This window comes from Macaca fascicularis, chromosome 14 (assembly GCF_037993035.2).
Source record: "Macaca fascicularis isolate 582-1 chromosome 14, T2T-MFA8v1.1".
Lineage (NCBI taxonomy): Eukaryota > Metazoa > Chordata > Mammalia > Primates > Cercopithecidae > Macaca > Macaca fascicularis.
In genome coordinates this window covers 119366863-119390079 of record NC_088388.1, presented here as the reverse complement: position 1 = coordinate 119390079, position 23217 = coordinate 119366863, and the positions used below count along the sequence as shown (strand labels likewise).

The window sequence follows — 23217 nt, the reverse complement described above, 5'->3', positions numbered from 1 at the left end:
GTGGTCCTGTGAGCACTTTGGGGCAGAGGGTACAAATCACCAAGAACCTAATAAGCCTTTGGGTATGTGACTACCATCAGAAAGTGGTATTGTGGGCCGGGTGTGGTGGCACACACCTGTAATCCCAGCACTTTTGGAGGCCAAGAGGAGGGATCACTTGAGCTCAGGAGTTTGAGTCTAGCCTGGATAACAGTGAGACTCCATCTCTACAAAAAAATCAAAATATTTGCCAGGCATGGTGGTGCATGCTTGTAGTCCCAAGCTATGGGGACGATCAGTTGAACCCAGGAGGTTCAAGCTACAGTGAGCTGTAATCATGCCACTGCACTCCCGCTTGGGTGAGAGTGAGACTCTGTCTCAAAAAAACAAAAAACAAAACAAAACAAAAAAAGAAAATAGCATTGCGGCTTCAGCACAAGGGCAGAGTTGTGCTGACCTCTCACCTGGAAATAACTCTACAGGTTCTTCTGCATACCCTGTGCCCTGCCCAAACCCACCTTTGTCTTCTTTAATTCTGAAGATGCCTCTGCTGCCTCCAAAAAGAGCGATGTTCCCGTTTCCATCCCATCACCAGCCCTGCTAGGGCCATCGTTCTGTTGTGATCTTAGGAACTGAACTAGGCTGGGGGAGATGCTGTCAGGAGCAATAACGACCATGACTCGAACAATGCTACTATCGGGTTTCTTCCAAAGAGACTCCCTATTCTGCTGCTATGGCTGAGAGTCCAAGACCCCAGTCAGATTCCACGCCTTCTAATCCTCGGCTATTAACCTGGGGCAGCCAGGCCAGCCAGCCAGGCCCTTGGAGGAGGTGGTGAGTGGACACAACCGTGGTTGGTCCAGTGGGAGCAGGGCTGCTTTTAACCTCCTAGAGTCCTGTCTCACCTGAGCACTACTCAGCGCTCAGACTCAGCAGCCCAGGAGAGGGTCTCATCAATGCTTGATGTCACCGCCTTCTTCCTGCCTCCACACCAGGCCCTTCCCTGGATGGCCTCCATGGTGGAAAAGAATGGCACATGATTCAGGAGGTGGCTCTTTAATCACTTCCCCAATACAGCCAGTGACCCTCTCACTCAGGGATCAAAGAAATCAGGCCAAGGGAAGGCGAGTCCCAAAATGCATAGAGGTGCCACCGCCCGTTCTCCACGCCTGCTGATGGCTGGATGGGCTGGGACTGGCTTGAGGGTGCTGGTTCTGGAAATGAGCATTGGCATCCTTGCCTAAGAGATGAGGAATCAAAGTATAGAAGTAGCAGTGAGGTAGGCTGGGTGCAGTGGCTCATGCCTGTAATCCCGGCACTTTGGGAGGCTGAGGCGGGTGGATCACCTGAGGCCGGGAGTTTGAGACCAGCCTGGCCAACATGGTGAAACCCTGTCTCTACTAAAAATACAAAAATTAGCCAGGTGTGGTGGTGGGCGCCTGTAGTCTCAGCAACTCAGGAGGCTGAGGCAGGAGAATTGCTTGAACCCAGGAGGCAGAGGTTGCAATGAGCCAAGATCGCGCCACTGCACTCCAGCCTGGGCGACAGAATGAGACTCCATCTCAAAAAAAAAAAAAAAAAAAAAAAAAAAAAAAAAGCAGTAGTGAGGTAGCCAGAGGTAGAATCTCAGAACTAGGGAGGGATTAGTGCATACTTCCCATACACTTATGCACCCACAAGCATGCATGCACGCACACAAAGGATTTCCCACCAGAGCTTGAAACCACACTGCCTGGGTACACATTTCAACTCTGCTTCTTACCAGCTATGGGACTTTGGGCTAATGAATCACCTACTCTGAATCTCAGCTTCCTCATCTGTAAAATGAGTATAATAAAGTTATTATCATAGTGCATTTGGGCTGCTGTAACAAAATACCATAAACTGGGTAGCTGGTAAATAATAGAAGTTTGTGTCTCTCAGTTCTGGAGGTGGGGAAGCCTGAGATCAAGGTGCTGGCAGATTCAGTGTCGGGTGAGGGCTTTTGGGTTCACAGATGGGGCCTCCTCACTGTGTGCTCACATGGTGGGAGGGGTGAGAGGGCTTTGCGGGTTCTCTTTTAAAGGGCATAATCCCATTCATGAGGGCTCAGCTCCATGATTTAATCACCTCCCAAATGCCCCACCTCCTAATACTATCACTTTGGGGGCTAAGATTTCAACATGAATTCTGGGTGAACACCAACATTCAGTTCATAGCAGTTATTAGGAAGATTAAGATAATATATGGAAAGCACTTTGAATTGTACTTGGCACATAATAAGCATTGAATAATTATTAGCTATGATTATTGTCATCATTGTCGAATTCACACCTATGTGTCAGCCTAGTGTTAGAGACAAAAGCACAAGGCCCTATCCGTGCCCCTAAGGAGTCCTCTGTCTAGTGCCTTAAAGAATCAAAATCATCCGTCTGCTTAGTTCTAGTCCGATTTTGTTTGGATGCTGCAATTGGACCAAACAATCTGTTGAAGCCTCTCTTTTCCAGCCCTCTCGCTCCTGCATGGAGGGCCACAAGACCCAGCAAAAGACACAGGCTAAGCCAGGCACAGTGGCTCATGCCTGTAAAGCCAGCGCTTTGGAGGCTAAGACCAGCGGATCACCCGAGGTCGGGAGTTTGAGACCAGCCTGGTCAATGGTGAAACCCAGTATCTACTAAAAACACAAAAAATTAGCCGGGGGTGGTGATGGGTGCCTGTAATCCCAGCTACTCAGGAGGCTGAGGCAGGAGAATCACTTGAACCCAGGAGGTGGAGGTTGCAGTGAGCCATTGCACTCCAGCCTGGGCGACAGAGCCAGACTCCATCTCAAAAAAATTTTTAAAAATTTTAGCCAGGCGTGGTGGCGGGCGCCTGTAGTCCCAACTACTCGGGAGGTTGAGGCAGGAGAATGGCGTGAACCTGGCAGGTGGAGCTTACAGTGAGCCAAAATCGTGCCACTGCACTCCAGCCTGGGCGACAGAGCGAGACTCCGTCTCAAAAAAAATAATTAAAAAAACTTTAAAAATACACAAGCTGGGAAGCCTGGAGGCCTGGGCTTATACTCCAGCTCTGCCACTTCCCTGCTACACTGCGTGGACAAGTGACTTAAACACCCTGGGCTTTGGGCCCCTCATCTCTCTGGGGCTTGGACTAAACCCACTATAGACTTTTCTAATTAAAAAACAAAAAAAAAAGTACAATAGCTTTGCTGCTCCCAAATCCCCATCCTTTCACCAGCCGTGCTACAGACACTATTCTGTAGAGTCTAGGAACTGGACTGGGTTAGGGCAGACGCTATGAGGAGGCAACACAGTAATAACGACTGATAACGACTGCTGCCACAGACGGCTGCTCAGCACAGCTGCCGAGAGACATGGAGGCCAGGGTGGGCTCGCACAGCTTTGTGCCCAAAGTTGCACCACTGGAACTGGGGGAGCTGGGATTTGTCCTATGTATCTGACCTGAAAGTGGCCAGGCCAACCACTGTACCACACAGCCTCAGGGGGAGCAACGGAGGTTCCCACCCAGACTACCCCAGCAGAGAGGGAGACACAGGGAGTGCCCCTCACTCACTCCTGGAACCCAACCTCCCTTCTCAGCAGCCTCCCCAGGCCGGAGAACAGGGAGAGCGGAAACCAACCCACACCGGCTTCCCCTGCCTCCAGATGTGCCCTATCTTCCATGCCTTCCTAAACTTTTCTTTTTCATTAAGTGTGCCTTGCAGCCAGCCTCTCACTTACACATCTTAACCTCCTCTGGGCTATTGATTGCTCATTCCATTAAATCCTCCTCTTTAACTCTGGCCCTTAAACTCCAATTCTAAACCTGTGTCTACTCCCCAGTCACACTCCCAGGCCACCACTGCAACTCCTCTGTGCTAGGGGCCGGCCCCTCCCCGCTTCCTCCTGGGGGCCTTCACAGGACTATCAACTCAACTGGGAACTCCATGACGTAGAGTTTATTCTATGCCTTTGTTTATAGAGAGGAAACTGAGGCAGCAATCCTAGCCTGGCCTTCTATTTCCCAGCTGTGCCCTTCCCGAGATGCCCACTGTGACTCGGCACTCAGGCGTCTGCGTGCTCTCTCCCGACACCCCACAGCACGGCACAGCTATCACCCTCACCAATCGGGTCTCCCTGCTCTCCAACTTTAGGCAGAAGTCAGGGCTGCACAGATGGGGACACCGTTTGCCTTTGGGGGCCTGCCCGTGGCCTCCCTGGGGCAAACGATGCCAGCCTCATTTTGACAACACAAGCGGGCACCAAGAGGCTGGACACTGAGGAGAGGAGAGGGTCACACCAAGGAGCCTGGGACACCCCATTCCCAGAAGCCTAAGGCCACACAGCCCCTCTGGCTGCTCTTCACCCTCCCCAGCCTCCGAATTTACCTCTGTAACAAGCATCCATTAAACATGAGTTGAGGCCCCTTAAATGGGACAGATATTGACTTAACACCTGTTCTGTGCAAGCACTACGGATAGCTCAGTGAACAAAGTGGACGAGGCCCTTCCCGTTTGGACGGGAGCTCCACGCTCGGTCCCCGGCAGTGACAGGCACAGACGGAGGAACTTTAGGGCAGTGAATATCAGACACGAGGGTCCTGGTACCGTGGAGGGAGGGCCGCAAGGGCTGGCAGGAGGCTGGGGAGGTGAGACTGAGGCATGTGAGATGCCTTAGAGCTGGCCACCGGCAGCACGTGCCCCAGGCCTGTTCCCGCACAAGACTAGACAGCGGTTGCTGCCCAGGCAGCCACAGCCTGAGGTGAGCTCCAATGGCTCCAGGCCGCTCCTCAGGCACAGCACATCCAGGCATGAACTGTCAGCTTTGCCTCAGACCTGCTTCCCCCTCCGGCTTCCCTATTCCCCTCGCATTGCCATTCCCCCTGGTCTCCAGCACGGGAAATCTCAAAGTTATCTCCGACATTTCCGGCTCCTTCATCTGCTGCATCCAATCTGTCAGCGGGCTCTGCTGTTCTTGGAAATGTCACTCAAGCTTACCCCGCTTTCGCCTCACTGTCACGGGCGCCCAGGCCCAGCCCTCAACCTGTGCTTCTGCACAGCCCTCCTCTGCCCACGAGTCTTCACCGGCTCCCCCGAGCCTGCTGCACTGACCTAAGGCTTTTCTGTTTGGTGGTCAGCGTCCTCTTGGATTCCAGCCGTTCTACCCACCCCATCTACTGGGACACTCCGCTGCTCTGACTCCAGCCTTCTGCTGCACACGGAACTCTTCTCTCACTTGCCTCTTCCACTGTGCCCGAGCACCCAATCCTCAGATCATCCTCTCTCCCCTCATCCTGCCTGCACAGCCCCTTCCCAGCCTCCTCACTGTGAGTCTTCCTTCCCCCATTCCTGAGCACCCCTGCCAGCTTCTGCCAGGTCTGAATGCTGGTGGCAGGTGCAATCAACACACGCGCCACGTTCCCAGAGACTGAGTGTCTTGGTGTGCTATCCACCCAAACTATCACCCTTCGGGAGAGGACAGTCCTGCCCACCCCCCAACCAGGGGACTCCACAACCACCCCATCCCTGCTGGGCTCTGTGTAAATGACTTAAGTGCTCAGTTGTTTAAAGAAAACCCGTGATGAATCAAAAAGGATCTCTCTCTTGTTTTTTAAAGCAGAGGATGCCCAAGTGTAGGGGAAGAAGCTGGGGGTCCTGCCGCACTCACCAGTCTGGGATGTGGGACAGAGTGTGTATGTGACCCCCAGGGACTCCCTTCCTCATCGGTGAGAAAGGAGATGCCCACAGCTAACTCGCGGGGTAGCCGGACTGACTGAGCGAAACAAACGGAGTACGCAGTCAATACAATGTTAAATTGATTCCTTCCTTCCTTCCCATAATTCACCCAGCCTGCAATTGTGGCGTAAGTTTTTTTGTTCATATTGGATTTGCTAAATGTAAGGCATACCCTATTTTATGTAACAGAATGTTATAATCAAGCAACAGCTACATCTTATGTCCTTACTACGGACAGGGCCGATTTACTCACTCTGCTGGGTGCTGGAGAATGTGAAAAGGTGTCAGGGAAAGGCCTTGCTCCTCCAGGGATCTGCCGTCTGGGTGGGGAGACAAACCGACAGACGATTACCAATGCCAGGTAGGATGAGGGGACTCAGCCAGCCCATACAGAGGGAGAGCAGGAGGAGGCCACCCAGAGAATGTGCCCTCGATATCCATGCAGGTGCCCTTCACACCGGACGAGTCACACTCCCACTCACATTCCATGCTGCCAACCCTCTGAAGCAGGTGAGTTTTATCCCCATTTTACAGGTGAGGGCAGTGAGGCTCAGAGTCCCCGTTTTACAGGTGAGGGCAGTGAGGCTCAGAGTCCCCGTTTTACAGGTGAGGGCAGTGAGGCTCAGCGTCGCCGTTTTACAGGTGAGGGCAGTGAGCTCAGAGTCCCTGTTTTACAGGTGAGGGCAGTGAGGCCCAGCGTCCCCGTTTTACAGGTGAGGGCAGTGAGGCTCAGAGTCCCCGTTTTACAGGTGAGGGCAGTGAGGCTCAGAGTCCCCGTTTTACAGGTGAGGGCAGTGAGGCTCAGAGTCCCCGTTTTACAGGTGAGGGCAGTGAGGCTCAGCGTCGCCGTTTTACAGGTGACGGCAGTGAGGCTCAGAGTCCCCGTTTTACAGGTGAGGGCAGTGAGGCTCAGCGTCGCCGTTTTACAGGTGACGGCAGTGAGGCTCAGAGTCCCCGTTTTACAGGTGAGGGCAGTGAACTCAGCGTCCCCGTTTTACAGGTGAGGGCAGTGAACTCAGCGTCCCCGTTTTACAGGTGACGGCAGTGAGCTCAGAGAGGTGAGGCAAATTGTCCGACGTCACGCAGGGAGTGATGCGAGAACAGGAACCCAGGTCTGCCTGACATTTGGTAGCTGGAACTGGTTTCTCTTCCACCAGCACCTTGAAGGCTGGGCAAGACATGGATGGGAGGAAAAGAGGAGGAAACGCAAAGGGCCAGGGTGAGGACACACAGTGCCAGGGCTGGGTGGCAGGGGGAGGGGAGACAAGATCATGCCAGACACCATGTTGTGACGTAAAGTTGGGATCAGCGTGCAGAGGGCCTTCACCTCCAAGGCATCTTGGAAGGCAGTGCTGCTGAGGACTGCTGAGACAGGGTCCCCTGTGAGAAGCGCCACCCTCTGTAAGAAGACAGGCACAGCGGCAGAATGGCTGGAAACTGAGGCTGGAGGCCCACTAAGGAAGCTGTCAGGACAGTAACCCAGGGTGAACAGCCAAAGGCCCAAGTAGGGACCACATCAGTGGGAAAGCAAAGGTCAGAGTGGACAGTCGAAGTGCCCAAAAGAACTGAGTGGGCTGAGGCCTTAGGCACCAGAGAGAGGGAAGGGGGGGTGCCCCAGGCGCCCTGGCTGCATGCCTAGGGGAACCCAGCTGCTCCTTCCACCAGGGGGAGGCAAGAGACAGTGCCCACTTGGGGTAGGGGGTGGTCGGTTGGATCTAGGGGGTGGCGGGACACCCAGGCAGCCAGTCTAAGGCGGAGGAGACCACAGAGCAAAGACTCCACCAGGCCTGGGGTGGGGGTGGAAGCGGTGAGCCATCACTGGAGAGGGTGAAGGGGATGAACCGAGGAACAGGCAGGACCGAGGGTGGGCTTTCTGAGAACTGAACAGCTGAGACCTTGAAAAGCAAGAGGAACTAGCCCAACAGCACTGGACTTAGCGTCAGAGGCCTGGACCCAGCTGCGGAGCCTTGGATAAGGCATCCATCCTCTCTGGGCCTCAGCTTCTGTTGGGTCATTAATGCCTCCTTATAAGTTTGTCTGTAAGGAGTGATCAGACGCTTGCAGGGCTGTAGTAGAGACCAAATGAAGTAATTGTTCTGAGAGGCATCTGAAACCCTGCAGAACTCCATACACACATAAGGGATTAGTACTACGCAGAAGCACCAAGAGATGCATCCTTCCCACACACGCTCGGCACTGCCCACCCTCCCCAGACACACGAAGGCCAGCTTCCGCCTCGCTGCTCCTCTTGCTTTCTGAGCAGTCTCTCCCCCAATCCAGGGCCGGTCGCCCTGTCCTCCCTTCCATCTCTGGATGGCTGAGAACCACCTCAGAAGCAGCTGAGCTCCTCTCTGCTGGACGCCCTGACTCTGCAGCTGGGACCTTCTCCTAGAGTCTCCGCCTCTCTCCCGGTACTAAAGTTCCCTCTACATCCTAAGGGAAAACCAAACTGGAAATCAGACCACGAAGCTGACCCAGGTTCTTGGAAGAACTTTCAGTGCTGGGGAAGACAGCAGCCACCGATCAAGATGCCCAGGTGGGGGGATGGGAAAAACACAGAAAACCAAGATCTTCTCCCAACTTCCCCTCCCGAGCACCCGCCTCTCCCCGACCCAGAGGGACTGGTGTTGCCTCTGGGTTTCAGGTGACAGGTCCAGAGCAGGACAGGGGGGTGGAGCTGGTGAGACAGGCCGGAGGCTGGTGGGCAAGCCCGGGCCACAAGGAATGAACAAAATATGGAAAATTAAACAAACTCAGACACTGTAATGTGTGCATATTAGATTAACTCTCCAAAGGGTCGTGACCTTGAGGAACACATCCAGCCAGTGAGAAAAATAATAAACCTGATTAACGATGAAGCCTGAGCTGCAGCTTCAGCAAATAAAACCAGCATGATGATGATGACGCCCAGTGGAATTCCAGGGGCTCCCGTCCCTGGTGGGACCGGAACACAGTCGACCTCGACAAGTCCCTTGTCCCTGACCACGCAAGCACAGACACTCAGGGATTAAGGCAGGACCGGATTTGTCTCTCAGATGCCCACTACCAACCCAGGCGGCCTCTCTCCCCAGAGATACCACGCCCGCAGTTTCCGGGTGCTCCTAGAAGGGTCACTACCACCCGGGTGACCCATAGGGAGTGAAAGTGAAGGTAGTTCTTTGTTCCTGGCAGGGCTCAGTCCTCCTGACCAGCCCTCAGACCTCTTGGCCTGGTCTTGACAGCTGCCCACTGCCTGGCAAAAGGGCCCAGCTGTGCCCAGAGCTCCTCTCCTCTTTCCAGACAACCCAGACCCTTGGGAGACATGCCCAGGAGAGCCACTGGAGGGAGGCAGGGAGGTGGCACCGCGTGGCATCACCAGACAACAGCACCAAGAGGAAGATGGCAGCATCAAATACAGATGCCAAGAGCCACGCAGCCCAAGGTCCAGCCCGGGAGTGGCTCGGCCCGCATTGCCCCACCACTGCCAGGCACACGGGCCAGAGGCGCCCGGGCCCAGCCCCCTCCGCCGCCTCCTCCCCCATCCCAAGGCCCTCAGCCAACTCTCCCCAGGCTCCAACTCCTCCCCTCACTTTGCTCAGCTCAAGGGAGCCAGGGAACGAGACACAGGTGCTCTCAGTGCCTTGAACCCCCTGTCCCAGCTGTCGCCTGCACGCCCTCCACGCCAGCCAGGTCGGAGCGCACAGCTCTGCCAATCCTCACTGGAGAGAATCTAAATCAGCTCCCCTCCCCCTCCGCCCCAGCCCCCTCCCCCATCACGCGCCCAATGCAGGTCTCTAGAGTTTCTCCCTCACTTCCCACTCGGATGAACTAGGGTGAGATGGGTGGGAGCCCCATTCGCGCGGGGAGAGGGTCATTTCTGATAGGGCTCTGGTTCCCCCAAGCAAGTGCAGGGTGGGCACGGTGTGCGGGGTGGGGGGTGTGGTGGTGGCCCGAGTCCAGTGCAGGGGCAGGGGGCAGTCGAGGCAGATGGCAGTGAGGGAGAGGGGAGGGGGATTGGTGGGATGCCGGGCTGAGCCGGGATGGGAGGCTGTAGCGAGGAACAGCGGCTCTGGGAGAAGCGGAGGGTGACGAGGTGTAGGGTAGACGCGCCAGGCTGGGAAGGGGCTGACATCCCTGCAGGGGGCAGAGGCAGGGCTGGGAGTTGCACGGGGAGGGGGAGGACAAGAGCGGGAGGACAGCGAGTCCGGGGAAGGGATGCGGAGGGAGGGAGACAGACCGGGATGGAGACTGGAGGAACTACGGGAGCAGAGAGGTGGGGGTTCGGCGGCGAATCTGGAGACGCAGGGACCAGAGTGCCAGGGACTGGGCTGGCGGGAGGCGGGAGCGGGGAGGAGAGCGCGGGGGCGGGGGCCGGGGCAGGGGCGCGGGGCCGCGGCCCCCGAGGGCAGGAGCGGCGGAGACGTCAGAAGTCGGGGTGCGGGTGTGGGTGCGGGAGAGGCCCGCGCGGAGGGGATTCGGGGGCGCGGGGGCAGCGCAGGGAGCGGGCCGGGGGCGCCGCCGGGGGCCGCTGCCCTTACCTGGGCGGCTCCGCACTCCGGGGGCTGAGCTGGGGGCCAGGCGCTGCTGGGCCCGCCGCGGAGCTGCTGTTGGCCGTTTTTTCTCTTCCGCAGCAGCCGCGGCGGCTCCAGCCCGATCCGCCGGCAGCTGAAGGCAGAGTCTGTGTCCGGCTGCGAGCGAGCCCGGCGCGGGGAGCGCGGGAGGAGCGCGGCGAGGCGCGGGGCGCCGCCCGGCGGGCAGCCGGGGAACTGCGGCGGCCCCGCGCACGGCCGGCCGGTTGGGGGCGCCCCTTCGGGGCCGGGCCGGCGCCCCTCGGGCAGCCGCACGGTCCCCCCGCGTCCCTCGGAGCCTCGCCTGGCAGCCCAGGCGCGGGGGCGACGGGAACGGCGGGGGCTGCAGCGCGCAGGGCGGGCGCGGGTCCGCGCGGCCGGGGGCAAACTTGCGGCTGCCCGGGGGCCGGGGCCGAGCGGGAGGCGCCCGGCTGGGGAGCGGCGCCCGGCTGGGGCGAGGGGCGAGGGGCGAGGGGCGAGGGGTGCGGGGCGCGCGGCTAAGCGGGCGCTGCGAGGTACGGACCTCAGGTGGGGAACCCAGTGCAGCCCGCACCCTCCACCGCCCTGCGCAAAGGGGCAGCCCGCCCCGGCCCCGAGGAGTTATTAGCCCGGCTGGCTTCAGCGAGCAAGGGGCGCCTCCTGGTGGCTTTCGGGGAACAGCGCGGGGGACGAGCGTGCCCTGTTAGAAGAGACTGCGGCCTCAGTGGTGCAGAAGATGGAGAGAGGTGGAGGTTTCATGGGAAGAGACAAGACCACCTTGTTCAGGAGGCTGAAGAGCAACAGCTTGCATGGAGTAATTCGAGAGCACTGTTGTATACATACCAGCATCTTGGGAGGATCTCATGTTACGCATGAAGATCCTGAGGCTAGGAGAGGTGAAGGGACCAGGCCAAGAACACACGGGGAGCAAGTGGCAGGACCCAGGAGGCAACCCCACTTTCTGACACGCGGTTCATTTCAGTACACCTTGTGGTTCATCCTAATACAACAGAATTGCCCTTAGGAGGAGGCTGGGTGAAGACGGGGTCCTGGGGGAATAGGAGGAAGTGCAAGGGACATGTGACTCCCTCAAACCTATGATCTCCTTCTTATCTGACCCACGGGGTCTCTGTCTTGGGCAGACCACCAAACTGATCACACCAGCCCTTTCACCTTCAATGGCTTGTATCCCGACACCCAACCATCAGCACTCCCACAGTCTCATTAAGCTCTCTGTGAAGGGTTTGTTCACAGACGTCCTTGGTCAGGTCTCAGGCATGAGGCATACTAACGGGACTATAGACTGTTCTGGATGTTGCATACCCCTGGGAGGGCTGGCTGGCTAGCCTGGGCGGGTGGGTGCTGGGCCTCCTGCTTCAGGGAGGATCTGGACCTCAGGAGTCGTGCCTATCCCTCCCCCAGCTCCACACACTGGCTGGATGAATGCCATATGGGAACAGGGCTCCATTCCTCCAGCCAGACATTATTTAGCACCTACTGTTTGCCAAGACTATACCACTTACACAAGTGTGATTCCCAATAATCAACTTTGCAAGGTAGGTGTTGAGGTGACACTAGTCCCATTCTACAGAGGATCTTAAACCTGTTAAGGTTTAAGACCACCTGAAAGCCAGTCACACAAAACTAATTTCTAATTCCAACTCTATTCCCCCAACTCTGGAACCCCTTCTCTCCTGTGAAAAATGGACAGAACAGCAGCATGAGCCTAGCAGAAAGTGTGCGGGGCTGGGAGGAGGAAGAGGCATTCCTGTGATCCCAGCAAGCGATTTCACTTCCCTGGACTTCAGTTCCCACAACTCTAAAAGTGAGGGAAGCAGGCTAGATGAGCTCGCAAGCTGTGCAAACTCTGAAATGCCAAGCATGGATCCCTGGCCCTTTTCACGGGAAGAATGCAAGATCAGCAAGTCCAGAGAGGCTTATTAAGTGTTTGGAAAGAAAAATACTATATAAGTGAAATGCTTCATCATATTCTTTTGCCTGGTGATCTCATCCTATGAACTAGGGAAACGGGGAGGAGCTTTTGGCAGGTCAAAGAGATTGCTGATGGCTCTGGAGGTAGTCTGGGCTGTGGCCTCTTGAGGGCCCTGGTTTCTCCCCTTCTTGCAAGAATGGTTCTGACTTTCTTTTCCTTTCTTAAGGCCTCTACCCCTAGAAGCAGGGAGTCCCTACCAGTCACAGGGTGAGCAACAATGTCAGAGAAGTAGCCCCAGCCTGGATGTCCCCGACCTACTCTCCTGTCTCGCCTTGTGCAAGCTGTTGAGTTCTTTGGGATACTCACTACTTGCTCTCCACCTTTTTTACTACTGAATTTCAGCATCACTCATCAAAATTCAATTCCAGGCAAGCTGACTGCTCAAGCTCAGCTTCAGGGGTGGGAAGGTCAGTTCAGATCTTTTTTGGAAGCCACAGGGGGAGAATGTCAGAGGGCCACGAGGCTGGCCCCGCCGATCTACTCTGAGGCTGCTGCCTTGAATGAAAAAACAGAAGGGTTGGGAAATGGGCTCCCACCTCTAGAAGCTCTCATCTGAATCATTCCTCACACGCAGCTGCTATGCTGTGCAGGACGGATAGGGTTCATTGTGCTTGGGCACCGTGGTGGCCAGAGCCCACAGGAAGGAATTTGTTATCTTGGATTTATCTTTAGTTTCTTCCATCTCTCTGCCTCTGGTATGTCCACTAAGAAGAATATTTGATCTTAAATGTATCTGCCATGTCTTTTCCAAAGGTCCCTTTGAAGGTTCATCACATGTTCATAATGATCCCTCTGCATGAATGGGGCCAGCTGAGGCACACAGTGCGCAGGTAACTTGTTCTCACCTTGCTGAGTGGCACATATCATATCGTGTCACCGTGTCTTAGAAACGATTGCAGTGGCCCTCTAGCTGGTCTCCCTGCCTTTAAATTGGCTCCCTTCAATAGGTCTACAAATGGCTGCTGGAGTGATGTCACTAAAACAAGCTTCACCACTTCACACCCTTGCTGAAATCCCTTCATGACCCCACACTGAGTCCAAAATTTTTTTTTTTTTTTTTTGAGACAGAGTCTCGCTCTGTCACTAGGCTGGAGTGGAGTACAGTGGCAGAATCTCGGCTCACTGCACTCTCCATCTCCCGGGTTCAAGTGATTCTCCTGCCTCAGCCTCCTGAGTATCTGGGACTATAGACACCTGCCACCACACCTGGCTAATTTTTGTATTTTTAGTAGAGATGGGGTTTCACCATGTTGCCCAGGCTGCTCCTGAACTCTTGACCTCGTGATCTGCCCACCTTGGCCTCCCAAAGTGCTGGGATTACAGGCGTGAGCCACTGCACCCGGCCCAGAGTCCAAAACTTCTTAGCACAGCATACAAGGTCCCTGCTTACTTCCCCTCCGTCCATCTCACCTTCAGTCAGTACCAAGCTGCTTCAAGTTCTCTGTTCATCCCATTTCATACCTCTGTGCCTTTAACACACTGAATTCTGTCCAGAGTCCCCACCCCACCTCCCACATACGCACAGATACACAAGTTCCTATTTACCGCTCAGAATTCTGTTTAGGAATCTCTCCTACTAGAAGTTTATCGTACCTCACTATCTAGTCCCTTCCCAACAGAGGTAATTACTCCCTTCTCGGGATCTCTCTTGTACTTGTTAGAGTTTATGGTCACTTGTTTCACGTCTGCTCTCACTAAAAGACTATGAGCTTGTTCTCCTGGATTTATATTTTAACTTCTCCCTTCTTTGTATTTGCCTCAGGTATATCTGCAAAGCAGATACTTGATCTTAAATTTACCTACCATTTCTTTACCAAAGGTCCCTTGAAGGTTCATCTCAACTTTATAATGAGACTATAGGCTTTTTAAAAAACCTCTGGCCAGGCGCAGTGGCTCACGCCTGTAATTCCAGCACTTTGGGAAGCCGAGGTGGGTGGATCACCTGAGGTCAGGAGTTTGAGACCAGCCTGGCCAACATGGAGAAACCCTGTCTCTACTAAAAATACAAACTTAGCTGGGCGTGGTGGCGTAGAACCTGTAGTCCCAGCTACTCAGGTGGTTGAAGCAGAATCACTTGAACCAGGGAGGTGGGGGTTGCCGAGATTGCGCCATTGTGCTCCAGCCTGGGCAACAAGAGTGCAACTCTGTCTCAAAAACAAAAACAAACAAACAAAAAACTATTAACCACACAGTGCTTGGCATAGGAGGTGCTTAGCAAATGTGTTGAATGGGTAAACCAATAGAGACAAAGGGTTAATGAGGTCTACAGTTCTGGCAAATCAGATTTGCTCCTGTCATTTGTCCAGATGAGTCAGATGAAATCCTAACTGGCAGATATGAAACTGTGGGTCCTTGGTAAGCTTGAAGTCTTTACAACCTAAGTTGAAGTTGGGGTTCACATTTGAGGAACTTGAGGGTGAAGGAAGCAAGGGCCTGATTGTATATCATATTGCAAGACAGTATTAAAATTCATCAATCCCATCAGAGTACTTAAACGCCAGATTAAAAGAAAATAAATTCTCTGTGTTCTTCTTGTCACTTGTTTGGAGGATAAATGGTTCATTCTTACAGCAGATGTCTCACAGAACCAGTTTTGAAGTAGAAGTGAGTTAGAAGGAGAAATGTTCTTGATGTTTACTCATGCTTTAAAGGATGCAGTAAGCAGTGGTTTTGCCCAGTGATATTATGGGCAAGTGTTGGCAAAGAGCAAACATATATGTGTGTGTGGTTCACATAGTCCCCAGGTCTCATGGCAACATGCTGTTTAACGTAGCTGGCTGCAAAGACTACGTCGAATGTTAAAAGATCCTATCCCCACTTGACAATTATATTATTATGCAGCTCCCTTCCCCCAATGTCTCTTATCTCGTTTATTAGTCTAGGCATAAAGAATACTACTCACACTGAAATTAAAATAAAAATTTAGATCATCCTTAATCAGAATATAACCTGCCTCTCATTCTGCAGCCCTGCTCCCATCCTTCATGTGAGAACCTAATTCATTTCTACCACGTGTCTCAGTTTCTACTTGCTATTCTGCAGAGGAGATAAGCGGCTGTGACAATTAGTTCTCCAAGACATCTTTGGTGCCTATTATGTGCCAGGCACCAAAGACAAAATAGAAAACCAGACAAATCCAGGGCTGGTCCCTTTGGCGTTCGTAGTCAAGTAAAAAATGTTATAGAGGCACTACATTTTACTTTTGACAGTTTTGGTCCACTTGACATCAGGTATGTTCTTTATGGCATTTTGCAATTAACTCAGTTACGTGGTCATAGTTTAGTCTGACAGTCTGAGTGGAGACAGGGGAAGGGGCGTGAGACTTATGGCAACTCAAGAGTTGGAGCCAAGGGCCTTTAGCACACAGAGGCTTGGGTATGCACTCAGAATTCTCAGTCTGAATCTCCCATAGACCTGCATTGTAGCCGGGCGTCTTCCACTATGGCCATGCCTGTCTGGGAAAGGGGAATTGCTGCTCATTTGCACAAATAAAGGCTTTAACCAGTTCCACCATAGTAGGGGTACGATGCTTACGTATAAAAGCAGATTTTACTTGTGATAAGCTTTATACTTTCACATTCATCTTTCGTCATTTGATTCTCATAGTTGGTCCAGTTAGGTTCCATTACACAACATTATATAGATATAAACCACTCAGTCAGGAAATAGCAAAACTGGGCTAAAACTCAGGGCTTCCAGCTGCACGAAAGACACTGGTCAAAGATCACTATGAAAGGCAAATTGTGTAAAATGTTGAGCAAGTATTAAAACCGCAGCATTTTCCCCCATCCTTTTACTGTTTTTCTTCACTTCCATAACAGCAACTGAAGAAACAATCCACTCAAACAGGAGGAAGAGGTCGGAGGACGAGGAACAGAGTGGCATTTTCTACCTGGGAGCAAAGCGCAATCACTTAGCAATGGAAAGTACAGAGAAAAGGGGCTTCTCACTGCAACCACCCCAGGATATCAAAAATAAGGTGGCAGTTTTCATACTGCCCCAGACGTTTGGGGTTTGCAATTTATCTAGAGTGTAGTTTTGTCTGAAGACTGGCATTAAATATTTCTATAAGTTATTATGAAATAACACAGGGATATTATAAAGGCATTCAAAGGCAAAAAAGGGTGTGTGTATACATATGTGTATGTGCATATATGCATATATGTGTGCATATGTATTTCAGTATATATGTACTTCATAGGTAAATATATCTCTCATCATATATGTAATTCAGCATCATGCTGACCGGTTCTGTTTTTCCATTATTGCTCAATAGAGCAATAATTTATTGTACAGCTTCTGTCTGCCAGGTACAGCATAGTATTAGACGCTATAAGGTACAGAAAGAAAAACTGGCCATGGTTTCTACTGTCAACAAGCTTATAGTCTCATGCATTTAATTTTCCCTCCTAAAGGAAAACCTTTAAATTTTATCTCAGAGCAATGCTTTGGAGTTTGGGGTCTCTTGAGGAATTCAGAATAGCAAAAGGTATAAGATTCTATTCACCCAGGAGGGACTTCTTACTCTTTGCAGCTCAGTGAGGGATAGGTTATTTCAAGAGGGGTATTACATAGGAGGCTATGCCTGAGTGTGAAATACTAGAAGAGATGCCTTACCAGTCAGCTGCAATTATAACAAAGGTTTCCTTTATAGCAACAGTTTAACATACACTCATTTCCATCTTGTTCTTCCAGATTCCGGCCAAAAATCTTCATTTTAAAACAATTCAGTTATCTTAATTTGGAAAAGACAAAAGGGAAATGTGGTAGCTATCTTCAAATACTTCAGATCTTTCTTATGTTGCTTCACAACCAGGACCAGTGGATAGAAGTTACAGGGAGGTGGCCAGGTGCAGTGGCTCATGCCTGTAATCCCAGCACTTTGGGAGGCCGAGGCGGGTAGATTACCTGAGGTTAAGAGTTCAAGACCAGCCTGGCCAACATGGTGAAACCCCATCTTTACTAAAAATACAAAAATTAGCTGGGCGTGGTAGCACACACCTGTAATCCCAGCTACTCGGGAGGCTGAGGCAGCAGAATTGCTTGAGCACGGGAGGCAGAGGTTGCAGTGAGCCGAGATCGTGCCACTGTACTCCAGCCTGGCTGACAGAGTGAGACTCTGTCTCAAAGAAAAAAAAAAAAAAAAAAGGCCGGGCGCGGTGGCTCAAGCCTGTAATCCCAGCACTTTGGGAGGCCGAGACGGGCGGATCACGGGTCAGGAGATCGAGACCATCCTGGCTAACACGGTGAAACCCCGTCTCTACTAAAAAGAATACAAAAAACTAGCCGGGCGTGGTAGTGGGTGCCTGTAGTCCCAGCTACTCGGGAGGCTGAGGCAGGAGAATGGCATGAACCGGGGAGGCGGAGCTTGCAGTGAGCCCAGATTGCGCCACTGCACTCCAGCCTGGGTGACAGAGCGAGACTCCGTCTCAAAAAAAAAAAAAGTTGCCTCAGGAGATAATGAGCTCCCCAGCCCTGGAAGTATACAAGCAGGTGGATGGCCATCTGCCAGGGCTGCCATGGAGGGTATTCCAGCAGTAGATTAGGAGGTTGAATGAGGTAACTTCCATCTCTAAATTCTTGGATTCTCTCAGTCTGTCTCCTTAGCCCAAGGCTAAAAGGAAATTTGGATCTTTGGAGAAATGTAACACTTATTGTTGAAAGGGAAAACTTGCCTTATGTATTTGGACCTTTTTCTTTAGATGTATGGGTGCTTGTCTTTAAATGCAGTGAAGATACTTAATACCAGAAAAGGCAATAATTACCTAAGTGCTCTATTGACAAAAGCAATATTATTGACACACGGAAGTGTTACTAGGTAAATAGCATTAATGGCCTTGTTAAAAAAGGATACATTTACATGAGAGGAAGACAGTTCCAAAATAAAACCAATCTGAATAGATGAACATCATGCTTGTTTTTTAAAATGACTTCTTATAACACACACATGCATATACTTTCAGGAATGAAAACAGTAAGTAGAGTAAAAATGAAAAAGTGTCTCTATATATTGCTTTATGCCTCCATGTCAGACTGTACCTCCTGCCAGAGGAAGGATGGTTTGCTTCAAGCATATTCCAGTATGAAGCATTTGGGTAAACTTCAACACACACGGCAGGGTGCGGTGGCTCATGCTGCAAACTCAGCACTTTGGGAGGCTGAGGCGGGCGGGCGGATCACATGAGGGCAGGAGTTCAAGACCAGCCTGACTGACCAATATGGTGAAACCCTGTCTCTACTAAAAATACAAAAAGTACCCGGGCATGGTGGTGGGCACCTGTAATCCCAGCTACTCGGGAGACTGAGGCAGGAGAATCACTTGAACCCAGGCGGCGGAGGGTGTAGTGAACCGAGATTACGCCAGTGCACTCCAGCCTGGTGACAGAGCCAGACTCCGTCTCCAAAAAAAAAAAAAAAAGCTCAGCCCACATAGTGATACCTTGTTCTTCTGAATACAAACTGACTCCAAGCTACCCTCCCGCTCCACCCTTCTGAGGGAGTATGCTGCTTTTAAAATGCTAATTAATTAGGCCCACAGTTGAGGTGATATGGTTGACTTAAAAATTTGACTGGGAAAGAGGAATAGAGAAAATAAAGTGAAAAACAGAAGTTGAAGAGGTAGACCCAGGTGAAAATACCTATATACAAATACCTATACAGTTATTAACCAAGTAAGTCTTATCTCTCCCAACCCCAAAGACGAGATTTTTACTTTTTGGTAGCAATAGAAGGGTCTGTTTTATGGTGTAGTTGGCTAAGGAAGTGGGTGGGGGAAGGGAGAAAAGGTTTATTAAATACTGGAGGCTACTCCCAGGACTGTGTTTCCAACCATCAGTTGAAGTTAGTGAACAATTACTCCATGGCTCCTAGGTGGCAGGCACTGTCCTCGATTTGTGCTGGGTGTGGTTCCAGTCCCCAAGAACCAGCTCACTCCAGTGAGGCCTACACAGGCAGCATCCCCCTGTGCACTCCCTTAGTGGCGGCCCCCACTAATTCCAGTCCTCAGCTCAACACTGTTTCCTCTGCACCTCATTCATTAACAACAAAATCAGTCCGAATGCACAAGTAAATACATTTGGATACATATCTTTTTTTTTTTTTTTTTTTTTTTTGAGATGGAGTCTCACTCTGTCACCCAGGCTGGAGTGCGGTCACATGATCTTGGCTCACTGCAACCTCCGCCTACCGGGTTCAAGCACTTCTCCTGCCTCAGCTTCCCCAGTAGCTGGGATTACAGGCATGCACCACCACACCCGGCTAATTTTTGTATTTTTAGTAGAGATGGAGTTTCGCCATGTTGGCCAGGCTGATCTCAAACTCCTGACCTCAAGCGATCTGCCTGCCTCGGCCTCCCAAAGTGCTGGGATTACAGGCGTGAGCCACTGTGCCCGGCCCTGGACATAGAGCTTATATATAAACTTGCACTAATGAGTAATAAGCATTCTGAGGAAAATGTGCAAAGCGCTTCAGAGTTTACAAAGTGCTTTCACAGCCATCATCATTATTTCTCATTTCAACCCTGAGTTGTGTTATCTTCGTTTCAAAGATAGGAAAATTTGTATTTATTTTTAATATTATTTGTTTCTTTTGAGACAGGGTCTCACTCTGTTGCCCAGGCTGGAGTGCCGTGGTACTATCATAGCTCACTGCAGCCTTTACCTCCTAGGCTTAAGCAATCCTTCTGCCTCAGCCTCCCATGTAGCTTGGACCACATGGGTGTGCCACCACACCCAGCTAATTTTTTGATTTTTTGTAAAGATAAGAGTCTCACTTTCTAGCCCAGGCTGGTGTCAAACTCCTAGGTGCAAGTGATGTGCCTGCCTTAACCTCCCAAAGTGTTGGGATTACACGTGTAAGCCACCATGCCTGGCCGAAAATACCTATTTAGTAGTAAATTATGAACCTTTGAGTTGTATTTTCTGACTTTAAATAAAAATATTCCTCTTCCATTAGTTATATTTTAACAACCCCACTACCATCCTGATATAAAGAACCTGAGGTACAAAGTGATTCACCAAACCAAGCTGTGCCACTTCAATGAGCTAAAATCTACTCTCCTCCTCTGTAAGCTTCCAGGCTCTTTTCTTGTAACCGAGCCAAGTCACCAGCTTTGCCTTGGGCCAAATGAAAAGATCAAAACATTCTTTGTAGAATGGAAAACATAGGTGAAATCAAAATAGCTAGAAAATTCAACCTATCACTTGAAATTTCTTTTCTTTTTTTTTTTTTTTTTTTTTTTTGAGATGGAGTCTCGCTCTGTCTCCCAGGCTGGAGGGCAGTGGCGCGATCTCGGCTCACTGCAAGCTCCGCCTCCTGGGTTCACACCATTCTCCTGCCTCAGCCTCCCAAGTAGCTGGGACTACAGGCGCCTGCCACCATGCCCGGCTAATTTTTTGTATTTTTAGTAGAGACGGGTTTTCACCGTGTTAGCTAGGATGGTATCAATCTCCTGACCTCGTGATCCACCTGCCTCGGCCTCCCAAAGTGCTGGGATGACAGGTGTGAGCCACGCGCCCGGCCATCACTTGAAATTTCAAGAGTAAAAATTAAGGTAAAAAAATCAATCTTACTTTTAAAGTAAGTTCAACTGTATCTTTCTCTCTCTTGTTTCGTGCCTTGTTTTATACACGTGCTTTGTTTCAGATGTGTCTCTCCCAGGGGCAGGGTCCCATTTTTTGTTATTTTAAAATACAATATTTGGAAAACGTCCCGCAGGATAATATACACCGTCCATTATCAGGTTTTAGTCACTAGGGCTGAAACTAAGCATCTAGACGCTGAGTCCAGACAGAACTGTGCTATTCTTTGTTTAACAGAGCACATGGTTGACATTTAATAAATGTTAGATAATAAAAATAGAAGCAGTACTTCAAAGTAACAATATCTGAAGAATCTCATTAAGCACAAAGTAAGGTAAACAGACCACCATCACACATCTGGATTTGCATAAAAAAGCACCTTCCCCTTCCATTATAAAAGACAGGGACCTGTTGGACAGCATGTTTCACCCAACACCGTGGTAAGAGAAGGGAAAACAGGGCTCTTTGTTCAGCTCTCTTCCCTAATTATACCTTCGATCTGAATAAAGAAAATATAGCACGCATGATCAGGAATAATTTATCAGTAAATAGCAATGGAGTAGGGGGTTAATCACTTTATCAATAACAGGGTGAGCAGAAATGGACAGATGGAAGCACCAAATTATTGACATCAGCATGAAACAGAAAAGGAAATTCAAAGCCAGAGGAGATGAGTCAAGAAATTAAACTTGGTTTCCATGTTAATTCAAAATTGTTTGTTTGGGAGCTGAAGGAAGAGGGAAGCGATGATAACTCCAGCAGAGAAACTGCTCATTAATATCCTAGCAAAACAATAACCTCTGATAATAGGAAATATTATGATGTCTCCAGAGAAAAGAGAGAAATTCAGATTTACTCTCCCATCCATGGAGCTCACGGATGCTTTAACACAGTATATTCCACCAAGCTGAATAAATATTAACAAGAAGGTTAAAACATTGATTAGGGGAAATACTTCACATTACTGACATCTGGAAACAAACAAACCAGCTAAAAACAAAGCAGACGGGAGATGCAGGCTGTTTTATTCCTCTGGAAGTAATGCTGGTGATTTGTGGTTCCAGCTGCCCAGCTTGAGGTAGGGATTGGGAAGTAGGAAGCAGAGGGAATGGGAGGTGGGAGGGAACATTTCCTTGGTGCAAAGCTATTGAAGGCTGCTACTACTGGGTTTATTACAGTGTTTTATGAAGCAATACAAGAGATTACCCAAACATCTTCAGCTAGCATCAAGACTGCACTGGACACCTAATAAAACAAGTAGCTTGGCCGGGCACCGTGGCTCACGCCTGTAATCCCAGTACTTTGGAAAGCCGAGGTGGGTGGATCATTTGAGGTCAGGAGTTGGAGACCAGCCTGGCCAATATGGTGAAACCCCGCCCCTACTAAAAATACAAAAATCAGCTGGGGGTGGTGGCAGGCACCTGTAGTCTCAGCTACTTGGGAGGCTGAGGCAAAAGAATCGCTTGAAACTGGGAGGCAGAGGTCACAGTGAGCCGAGATCGCATCACTGCACTCCAGCCTGGGCAACAGAGTGAGACTCCATCTCCAAAACAAAACAAAACAGAACAAAAAACAAATAAACAAAAAAAAACCTCAAGAAACAAAAAACAAATGGCTTGTAAAAAACTGCTAAATCTTCTAGATAATTGAATCTATATAAATTCTCTCCCGTCTAGCCTTTCCGTGTCACATTACTTCATAATACTTGTCTAATCTTAGGCAAAACAAGAATAAGAAGCCGGAGGTTACAAGAAGAATCTGGGAAGGGACTCCTCCTTACGTTCACACACTTTACAAACGGTCTTTCTCTTTCTATTCTTTAGTTACCAAAGAGCATGGGGGTGCTGGGAAAGGTCAGCCCAGCTGCCTGATGCTAAATAAAACTGCTCTTAACTCTTAGTATCACTGGATCTCTGGAGGTGGGGGGAAAACATGAAGCTTCCCTGGTGTCTTGCCGGCCATCGTGCAGTTAAGACTTCAAAGCACCTCATCTCTTTTGCCACACTGTTCACAGGCATCTTGAAGGGAAAAACGAAATTCCTGGCAAGTTGGCATAATGTCAGTGCATCAGTAGATCCTACTGAGATTCTTTAAAGAAAAAAAACAAACCGTACATTTTCACAGCTCATCCCAACTGTCCTTGCCGTATGTTCCTGTACGCAGTAGACTTTTTGGACTATGAGGAAATCAAAAAACAAAGTGTAGCAACTGGCCAGGCATGGTGGCTCACACCTGTAATCCCAGCACTTTGGGAGGCTGAGGCTGGAGGATCGCTTGAGGTCAGGAGTTCAAGACCAGCCTGGTCAATATGGCAAAACCCCATCTCTACTAAAAATACAAAAATTAGCCGGATGTGGTGGTGCATGCCTGTAATCCCAGCTACTTGGGAAGTTGAGGCAGGAGAATCGCTTGAACCCAGGAAGGGGA

The 23217-nt window shown here is 50.7% G+C and overlaps 1 protein-coding gene across 18 annotated transcripts in view; it reads right to left on the bottom strand.

Annotated features, from left to right (window-relative positions):
* Positions 1–10357, bottom strand: part of GRIK4 (glutamate ionotropic receptor kainate type subunit 4) — a 483018-nt gene extending 472661 nt beyond the window's left edge. For all 18 annotated transcript variants that reach the window (XR_010581045.2, XR_012423807.1, XR_012423808.1 and 15 more), the window contains exon 1: positions 10210–10357. The gene's annotated coding sequence lies outside the window, so the exon portion shown is untranslated. The remainder of the gene's footprint in view (positions 1–10209) is intronic.
* Positions 10358–23217: the final 12860 nt, after the last annotated feature.